Consider the following 9,246-nt stretch of genomic DNA (forward strand, 5'->3'; position numbering starts at 1 on the left):
GCTGAACAGAGATTTATTGTGACATTATTTCTACTGAGAAAAGGAAATAGATAACATGAAAATGGATAACTCCTCTGCAAAACTATGTGAAAAAAACAAAAATCTACTGGAAACCTTTTCACAGTTGTTTGTAATTGTTTACCTTAGTCAGTAGGAGACTCATTGCACCAGAATCTTATTTACTCCACGTAAATATTTGCAACATGCAAGTAATTATTTGCATTACTGGATCTCACCCCTGGTATTTCACAGACTTGTTCTCTTATCTCATGATACCTCTGTGCGCTAAAGGGGTATGTTGTTTATTCTGATTCAAACAAGGTTTTCTAGATAGGATCATCACTTGGAACCTTTCAACATTTGTATAAAAATCCTTCCACAAGTAAATCTTAATACATAAATATTCAACGAAACCTCAGCATTAAAAGTGCAGTTTTCATTCTAAATGCTATCCTATAAACACTTTAATAATAATGAATTTTAGAAAAAGGAGAGAGTAGAGAAGGCTGGGGATTGGTATAAAAAGAGTGAAAGTTTAAGAGGGTTAAATCAAGATGGGTTAATCTGTGTCAAATTTTAGATGCCATGCGGATCAGTCTTCCTAAAGTAAGTGTTTTGGTCACTGTTACATCTGCTTGGTGCAGAGCAGTGTGGTGGGTTTTGAAGCAAAGCACTTGATTTTCTTTACTTGCTGGGATTTATTTTGTGCCTCATACGAATTTCAGTGGTTTCAAACTAGATTAGTTTTGGAAGAAACTAAACTGGAACCTTCACTTGAAGTGTCCTCCAATGTCTGATACAGATGTGTGAACCTCTCAGTGGTCCACACCAGCACATAGTGCCCAATGTATAACTAACAGATGTGACAGTAGAACACTATTGGGAAATCCTGGGGCACTCTGAATTGGTTCTTATGTTAAGGGCCATGGACTTTGACATTAAGTGTTTCTGTGCCTTTTAAAGCTAGAGGACCATGAGCTAAATGAAATAATCTATATACCAAGTAGATGCATTAGAAACTGTTCTGTCTTTTTTTGTTCATTTGTTTGTTTTTCTGTTGTAGTTTCAGCCCTAAGAATAGATTTCCAAGGTTTTTGTACTAAAACCCCATTGTGTGTACCGTTCCCCTCCCTGAACACAGCTCCTTTAAATACTGCTCAGTTCAATGTTGTAGATCTTGTCCCTTGCAAACAAGGCAAGCGTTCTTTCTCCAGGCCCAGAACCTCCAATTGACTGTGCTCAAAGCAGAAGAAGAGGCAAAGACACCAATTCTGCTTGTTTTCTGCTTGAGAGAAAGGGAGATCCCAGAGGACAGTTCTGTCAAAGTAATGACCTGGAGGATAGCCACTGTAACCATAGGGTTAATTTTTTCTTCCTCCCTTATTATGTCTTACAATCCAAGTATCCAAACTTGGAGCAGGAAGTGGGCAGGAGGCACTACCGTATTGCTTGGAAACAGCATGAACAGGTACAGAAATAAGGCTTTGTGCAAAAGACCTTGTATAGGCAATGATGGTCATGGTGAAATAGTTTGATTTACTTGAGACAAATAAGGATGGACTAGCTTAGAGGCATGACTTTGACTTTGTCAAGACTTTTGACCTTGTCTCACATGACAATCTCATGAACTCCCTGAAGAAGATTTATCTAAAAAGTAATCTACAATGTTGTTCTAAACCCACATGGTTTAGAAACCACCCTTAAATAGGAGCTCTATCGAGTTCATTTCATGTAAAACCTTGCAAGGACCATTTGTGAACATGATCCTGGTCTGTACTTTTACAGTCAGCTTTGATTGATTACAGGTAGTGTACACAATGAATTGTATATGACAGAGTATGGAAATACACTACTGTATTAGAATTCAGAACTGTCTTGATGGATCAGAGAGCAATACAGTAGTCTGCAATCAAGTGTGAAACTATACTACAATAGTCAGGGAAGATTGGGGGTGGGAATGCATCACTGTGTAAAGATTATTCAACATCATGATAACATTGTAAAAAAAAAAAAAAAACAAACAAACAGAAATATCTCATTCTGGAATATATTGAAAGGAGAATCATATTTAGGATAAACTTGCTGTGGAGTGTTAAATAATATTTATATATTTCAAATATTGTAATACTAGTTTGTCAGTGTCTCCTGTGTGCTCGTTATAGCAAAATAAGCCACAGACTTTAAGTACTTACACTGCAGTTACAGCTGCAAATCTGTAACCCTGTAATACATAGAACTCTGCTGTTGTTTTTAATACGTTGTATATTTTAAGGAATAATTAAAAAAAAAAAAAAAAGAAAGCATATTTTATATGGTATAAATGAGGTGAAGGAACTAACATCCCTTGTGAGGTAGGGAGCCTTGAAGAGAATATTCTTAATTGTAGTGCACAATGTGTTCCCTCCTTTTGGTTAATTACTATTATGGAACGCATCTGCTTATCTTCATTAAATGTACTTGACATCTGTATATATACGATATGTGTTTCACAACTTCCTTCCTGCTTTTCAAAAGCCCAGCAAAATCAAAGGTTTCTGAACAACAGAATTAGTACTTCAAAGGTCACTCAAAATGCATACAATTGTTAATGGGACAAAATGGAAGAACCTGTATACATTATCCCTAGCATCACCTTACAAATAAAATATTTTGCTTTTTATGCTCCAGAAGACACACTACGTTCCTTGTATTTAATCAGGTTATGGAAAAAAATATCCTTCAGAAGAAGAAAGTCTTGAGAGATCACAGCTTTGTATTTACTATGCATTAAGTTAATCAATGCAATGAATTATAAGTAAGTATAAAATCCCTAGAGACACAATCATAACTTAATCCATGTTGAAGCCTATAAAAAGATAGATAAAAATGCCAGAGTCTACAGAAAGAAGATAAGTAGGCTTCAAATATTTATTTTAAACTAGAACCTAAACATACCTACCTCACATTATCAGCACTTTTCTTGACATGCATTTTGCCCACAATTAAAAAAAAAAAAATAAATCACTCAGCAGAATTCAACTTGTTCAGCTATCATAAAATCAACACATCAAGTACAACATGACTCTCCCATGCTACTTTTTAAAAAAATTACATCCCTGAAGGGTCTTTTCTAAGGAAATCCTGTCATTTCTCTTGCATGTGAACACATCTTTGCCTGGAAAACTTCCATTGACTTCAACTGTCCAGCTATCACACAAAAATGATGTCAGTTTTGGTAGGTTGTAAGACAACCTTTCCAAACTCCATAGACTCTAGTTGTTGTAAGTACAGCTATTCATGCTTAATGCTACATACCAAAATATCAGTTTCATATTTATGGATATGTATTGAGTTTATATGGCAAGGTTTTGGTAGGAGGGGGCTTAAAATGGTGGGCTTTCTTTACAGCTGCCTCGTTTCAAATCAGAGCCAGCTCCAGACAACTTCAAAAGGGACCCACTGCTGGCCAGAACCAAGCGAGTGGCATTGGTTGGGCCTCTGGGAGAGCAGGTTTAAAAAGGTGAAAAACACTACTGTGCAACAACAGCTGGGAGAGAGGAGTGAGAACCAGACCTGAAGACCCCAAGGTCAGTGCAGAAGGAGGGCAGGAGGTGCTCCAGGCACCCAGCAGAAGTTCCCCTGTGACCTGTGGAGAGGCCCCTGGTGGAGCAGGCTGTCCCCCTGCAGCCCATGGGTCCCACATGGAGAAGATCTCCATGCTGCAGCCCATGGAGAGCCCCCTCAGGAGCAGGCCCCTGGCCGGAGCTGCAGCCGATGGAGGAGCAGGGAATCTGGGAGGAGTTGCTGCCCATGGGGGACCCATGCTGAAGCAGTTTGCTCCTGGGTGATGGACCCTGTGGTACGGAGCCGTGTGGGAGCAGTTCTTGAAGAGCTGCTGCCTGTGGGCAGCCCCCACAGGCTTAGGTCGGGAAGGACGGCATCCCATGGGAGGACCCGATGTGGAGCAGGGGCAGAGAGTGACTGTGAAGGAGCAGTGGAGACAAAGCCTCATGAGCTAACCACAGCCCCCATTCCTCTTTCCCCTGTGATGCTCAGGGGGATGGGGAGAAGGTGTTTTTAGACTTTTTTTTTTTTTTTTTTTTTTTAGTTTCTCACTCTTCTAACTTGCTAGCAATAGGCAATAAATTACATATTTCTCCCTGTGCTGCTTCTGTTTTACCCATGACAATAATCTTCCTGTCCTTATCTCAGCCCTCAAGCCCTTTTCATTGTATTTTCTCACCCCTTTCCTTTTGAGGAGGGGTAGTGAGAGAGCGGTTGTGGTGGAGCTTAGCTGACCACCTGAGTAAAACCAACACAGGATCTCCCAGTATCCTTTTAGTCAAATAAAAGTGGCTTGACTGGGATTGAAGTAGGCACAGGTAAAGTGATTTCCACTTTTTACTCATGCAGTAACCTATCTGCCTGATCAAATACCCATTCTCCAATAGTGGAAACTTTTATAGGTTCAGAAAGTGATAGTATACATGATAGAATAGATTACACTTAAATCATAGAATTGCTGAAGTTGGCAGAAACTTTTGGATAACATCAGGTCAATGATGTAATGAAATACCAAACAATGAAATACCTTAAAATCCATCTTGCCAGTTCTACACTGATTCTATCAAACAAATGCGGTCAAATCAAGTTCATTTCCAAGCAATTTTTACTTCACATATATTACTGTTTGGAAAATACTTTCTTTGGGAATTCTGAAGTTTCTGAATATAAGCAAACAAGAAGCCAATAAAATTCTATAACTTCAGAATTGCTCAAGGCATTATCTTTGTGTTTGTTATTGGTTTTTAATAGATCCATTAAATTGGGGGTGATGATCTTGTTATACTTGTCTAATGGTTCAAAACTTGCCTTAGTAAGAAGTCACATGTCATTTAGGATCTACCTGCATGGTTGGAAGCAAACTTAACACTAGCTGCCTCTACCCAAGATTTGAACTGAATGTAAGTTAGTCTGTTCTGCTCTAGTTGAAGTGATACAATTATCTTAGACTCAGCATGGTGCACACTGAGCTTTGCAGCTCCTGGCTTTCTATATTTAACCTTGTAGACATACCTAATGCCTATTTAAAGTACTTTAGTACTATTTAATGGATTCTAGATCATAATAAATCTTTCTAGCTACACAAATAAGATACACAAAAATTTAAAAACCTTTTAAAGCATATGTTTATAAAACTCCTTAACAGAGTGAGTAAAAAAAGGAGTGATTTAGATCCACTTAACATTGAGTTGACATAAATTGCAAGGAACCTTGAGTGTTAAGATACTGATTTTATGTTTAAATTCTGCTTTTCATTCCAAACCACCCCCGAGTACTTTACAAATGGAGACAATTTGGAACTCTCCCACTTTCTAGCACTGAAGTAGTCACCTTCTGCGTGAGACATAGCAGATGTCTCCACACAGAGTGTGAAACTGCAGAACTGAGCTGTATGCTTGTCTCCACCACATTGCAGTTGATAGGACAAAAGAGGAACAGAAGAAGCAGATTGTAATTATTTAAATTGGAATTTGGGCAAGAGCCAAATTGGCAATCCTGCTCTTTTGTAAGAGTGCCACAAATCATGATTGTACTCTGGGTTCAACAACTCATTTGAAAGACTGGAGTAATCATGTTCAGATCTCAAACAGTTGGAAAACCGGTTATTTGTAACAAAACTGTAAGCCCAAGTAGGCAAATATGGATATCTTGGCAAATCATATACATTAGAAATTTCTGGCATTTCTACTCCGAAGTATAGCTGTCTCTAGTCTTTTCTGCTTCTTTCACCGTGATAATTTGTAAATGTAATTACAGTTAAAAAAATAAAAAATAAAATACAGGTAAATATAATCATACCTGCACTTATGTAATATATACATATCAATATATGATAAAGAAGCACATTCATAGGTATGTTTTAAACTATATGAATATACATAATGTGTTTGTATCATATATCATTACAATATCTTTTTTTTTTAGTCAACTAAAAAATAATATGTTAAATTCTCTTGCATAAACTATATATATACATAAACAATATCATAGAATCACAGAATGGAAGAGGTTGGAAGGGACCTCTGAAGATCATCCAGTCCAACCCCCCTGCAGAGCAGGATCACCTAGAGCACATTGTGCAGGATGGCATCCAGGTGGTTTTGAATATCTCCAAGGAAGGAGACTCCCCAACCTCTCTGGGCAACCTGTTCCAGTGCTCTGTCACACTCACAGTAAAGAAGTGCCCCCTCATATAGAGACAGAACTTCCTGTGTTTCAGTTTGTGCCTGTTGCCTCTTGTTCTGTCACTGGGCACAACTGAAAAGAGACTGGCTCCATCCTGTTGACACCCTCCCTTCAGATATTCATACACATTGATGAGGTCTCCCCTTAGTCTTCTCTTTTCCAGATTAAACAAGCCCAGTTCTTTAAGCCTGTCCTCATATTACAGGTGCTCCACTTCTCTAATCATCTTAGTAGGCCTCCTCTGGACTTGCTCCAGTAGCTCTGTGTCCCTCTTGTACTGGGGAGCCCAAACTAGACATAATACATAATACTCCAGGTGTGGCTTCAGCAGGGCCTCAACTATTTATGACATCTTGTGTTTCTTATGAGTACTTTGGTTGAAACACCTCAGTTTAAGCATAACTACATGTACAAAGATCCCATGCTTCCAGGATACCAAATACTAAGCAAGTGGCAAATATTAACGACTTCTCCAGGAATACACTTTTTTTTTTTTTTTTCTTTTTTTTTTTTCTTTCATGTGCATGAAATTCAAGCAAACAAATTAAACAAATTTTACAAGAGTATTGGAGTAGTTAGTCCTACAGGAAGTATCTTCATGACCTATGGAGATTGAAACAGAATACTGAATTGTTGGTTTATTTCACAGTCTATTCGCATCTCATATAAAAATAAAAAATTCCAAAATTTTTGCTCAAAATAACATTTTTCTCTATAAGAAAAGGTAAAATGGTTATAAAAAAAATACATAATTATGAAATACAATTAAATTGCCAACTACTAAAGTAACTAAATTATAAAATGGTTTCATAAAAATTTCTCTTTGTAATCACATTATCATAGAATCACAGAATGGTTTGGGTTGGAAGGGACCTAAAAGCTCCTCTAGTTCCCACCCCTCTGCCATGGGCAGGAACACCTCCCACTAGACCAGGTTGCCCAAAACCCAATACAGCCTGGCCTTGAACACCTCCAGGGATAGGACATCCACAGCTTCTCTGGTCAACCTGTGCCAGTGCCTCACCACCCTTATAGTACAGATTTTTTTTCTAACTTTTAATCTAAATCTTCTCTCTTTTTGTTTAAAATTGTTCCCCCTTGTTCTATCACTATGCCTGTGTAAAAAGTCACTCTATATCTTTTTTTCTTAAGTTCCCTTTAAGTACTGAAGGGCTGCAATGAGGTGTTTCCAGAGCCTTTTCTTCAGGCTAAACAACCCCAGCTCTCTCAGCATGTCTTCATAGGAGAAGTGCTCCAGCCCTTTGATCATCCTTGTGGCCCTCCTCTGCACTTGTTCTAATATATCCATGTCCTTCTTGTGCTAGGGCTCCGGATCTGAGTGCGGCACTCCAAATGGGGCCTCACAAGGGAAGAGCATAGGGGTACAATCACCTCCCTCAACCTGCTGGACACTCCTCTGTTGATGCAGCCCATGATGCAGTTGTCCTTCTGGGCTGCAAGGATGCACTGTTGGCTCATGTTGAACTTTTCATCCACCAGAACCCCCAAGTCCTTCACTGCAGGGCTGCTTTCAATGAGTTCTTCTCCCGGTCTGTATTCATGACTGGGATTGACCCAACCCAGATGCAGCACCTTGCACTTGGCCTTGTTGAACCTCATTAGGTTCACACGTACCCACTTTTCTCAAGCTTGTCCAAGTCTCATTGGATGGCACCCTCTCCTACAGGAAGGTATAGTAAAACATGAACCATGGGCCAGAACCAGCCACAAGTAGCCAGCTGGACCATGCTGCTCCACCAACACCACAGTGCTAACTAAACTCTTCTCAGTGGTTAGTATGAACCAGTATTTGAAGGATGTAAACTACACGTATATCCATGTTGCTATGTAAATTCTAGTATGTTTGGAAATCTGACTGATTGTTATCTTCATGGTTAATGCCCTAAATGAACCAAACAAGACTGCAGTAGATAAAACTGTGGATAAGACAGTTAAACAAGCAAATTGTGGCAATAGAGTAAGTTAGCTGTGCTGCAAACACCATGCATTTTCTAAGTATATAAATCTTTGGGATATCAAAAGAAATATGCTTTAAAAAAATGGTTCTTCATAATAAACGTTTGGTTGGTAAAGACTTTGGACCGTAGCCTTACTGAGGACCAAAAATGAAGGGAAAAGAAATGGAAGTGGTGATGAGAGCTATTAAATAGAACATTTACTTACAAGGGATCTCATCTCTACAGGTGCTTCTGTTCCAGGCACAGGATACTTGAAGCTATGTGATAAAGGACCAGGAAAAAAGACAAATCTATGCAGATGCAGCAAAACAGCAACTAAACAGAAGGAAACCAAACTATTTGGATCCAAACACTAATAACAGGAAATATACATGTATTTTGGGATGTAGCAATACTGCAAACATAAAAAGTTATATCCTTGACCAGCTACAGAAAATTTAGATTGATATTGCTTTCCACTGCTTTAGGAAAGGTAAATTGAAATGTGTAGGGAATTACAGTCATCATACAAAGGGGTGATGGTTCTCATGAGGCTTATTCCAGTATAGAATGCATGCAAGTCTAAAGTTTCATGCCTTTTTTTTTCTGTTATGTCCCTAACACAGGAGGATTTCTGACTATATATGGGTGTGTAGAGAAGAGATTGCAACTGGCATTTTGAGCAAAAACAAGCAGAGCAAAGATAGGCATGACTGATTGTTCCAACAAACAGACAATTTTGCAATGCGTATGCAAGTCTGAACTCTTTCCAGTTTTCAACAAGCTGTATAAAGCTATCCTGACCAAAGACTTTAACTTTTAATTCTGAAATGCTTACTTCATTTTTACCTGTCAGTTAAATCACTAAATGAGATCCCAGAGAAGAAAAAAAAGTCAGACTTTTATTTTATATTTTTAATGAATGAAAATTTTGAATATTTTATTGGTAATTTAGTTTGCTTACATTGTCTGAACCAAAGAGGTTTCTAGTTTGAGTGACCACAGAAAATGACATATAAAATTATTTTACACAGCTATACAGAACAATAAAAAAATTCTT

The sequence above is a fragment of the Aythya ferina genome (assembly GCF_964211825.1).
Source record: "Aythya ferina genome assembly, chromosome: 1".
NCBI lineage: Eukaryota > Metazoa > Chordata > Aves > Anseriformes > Anatidae > Aythya > Aythya ferina.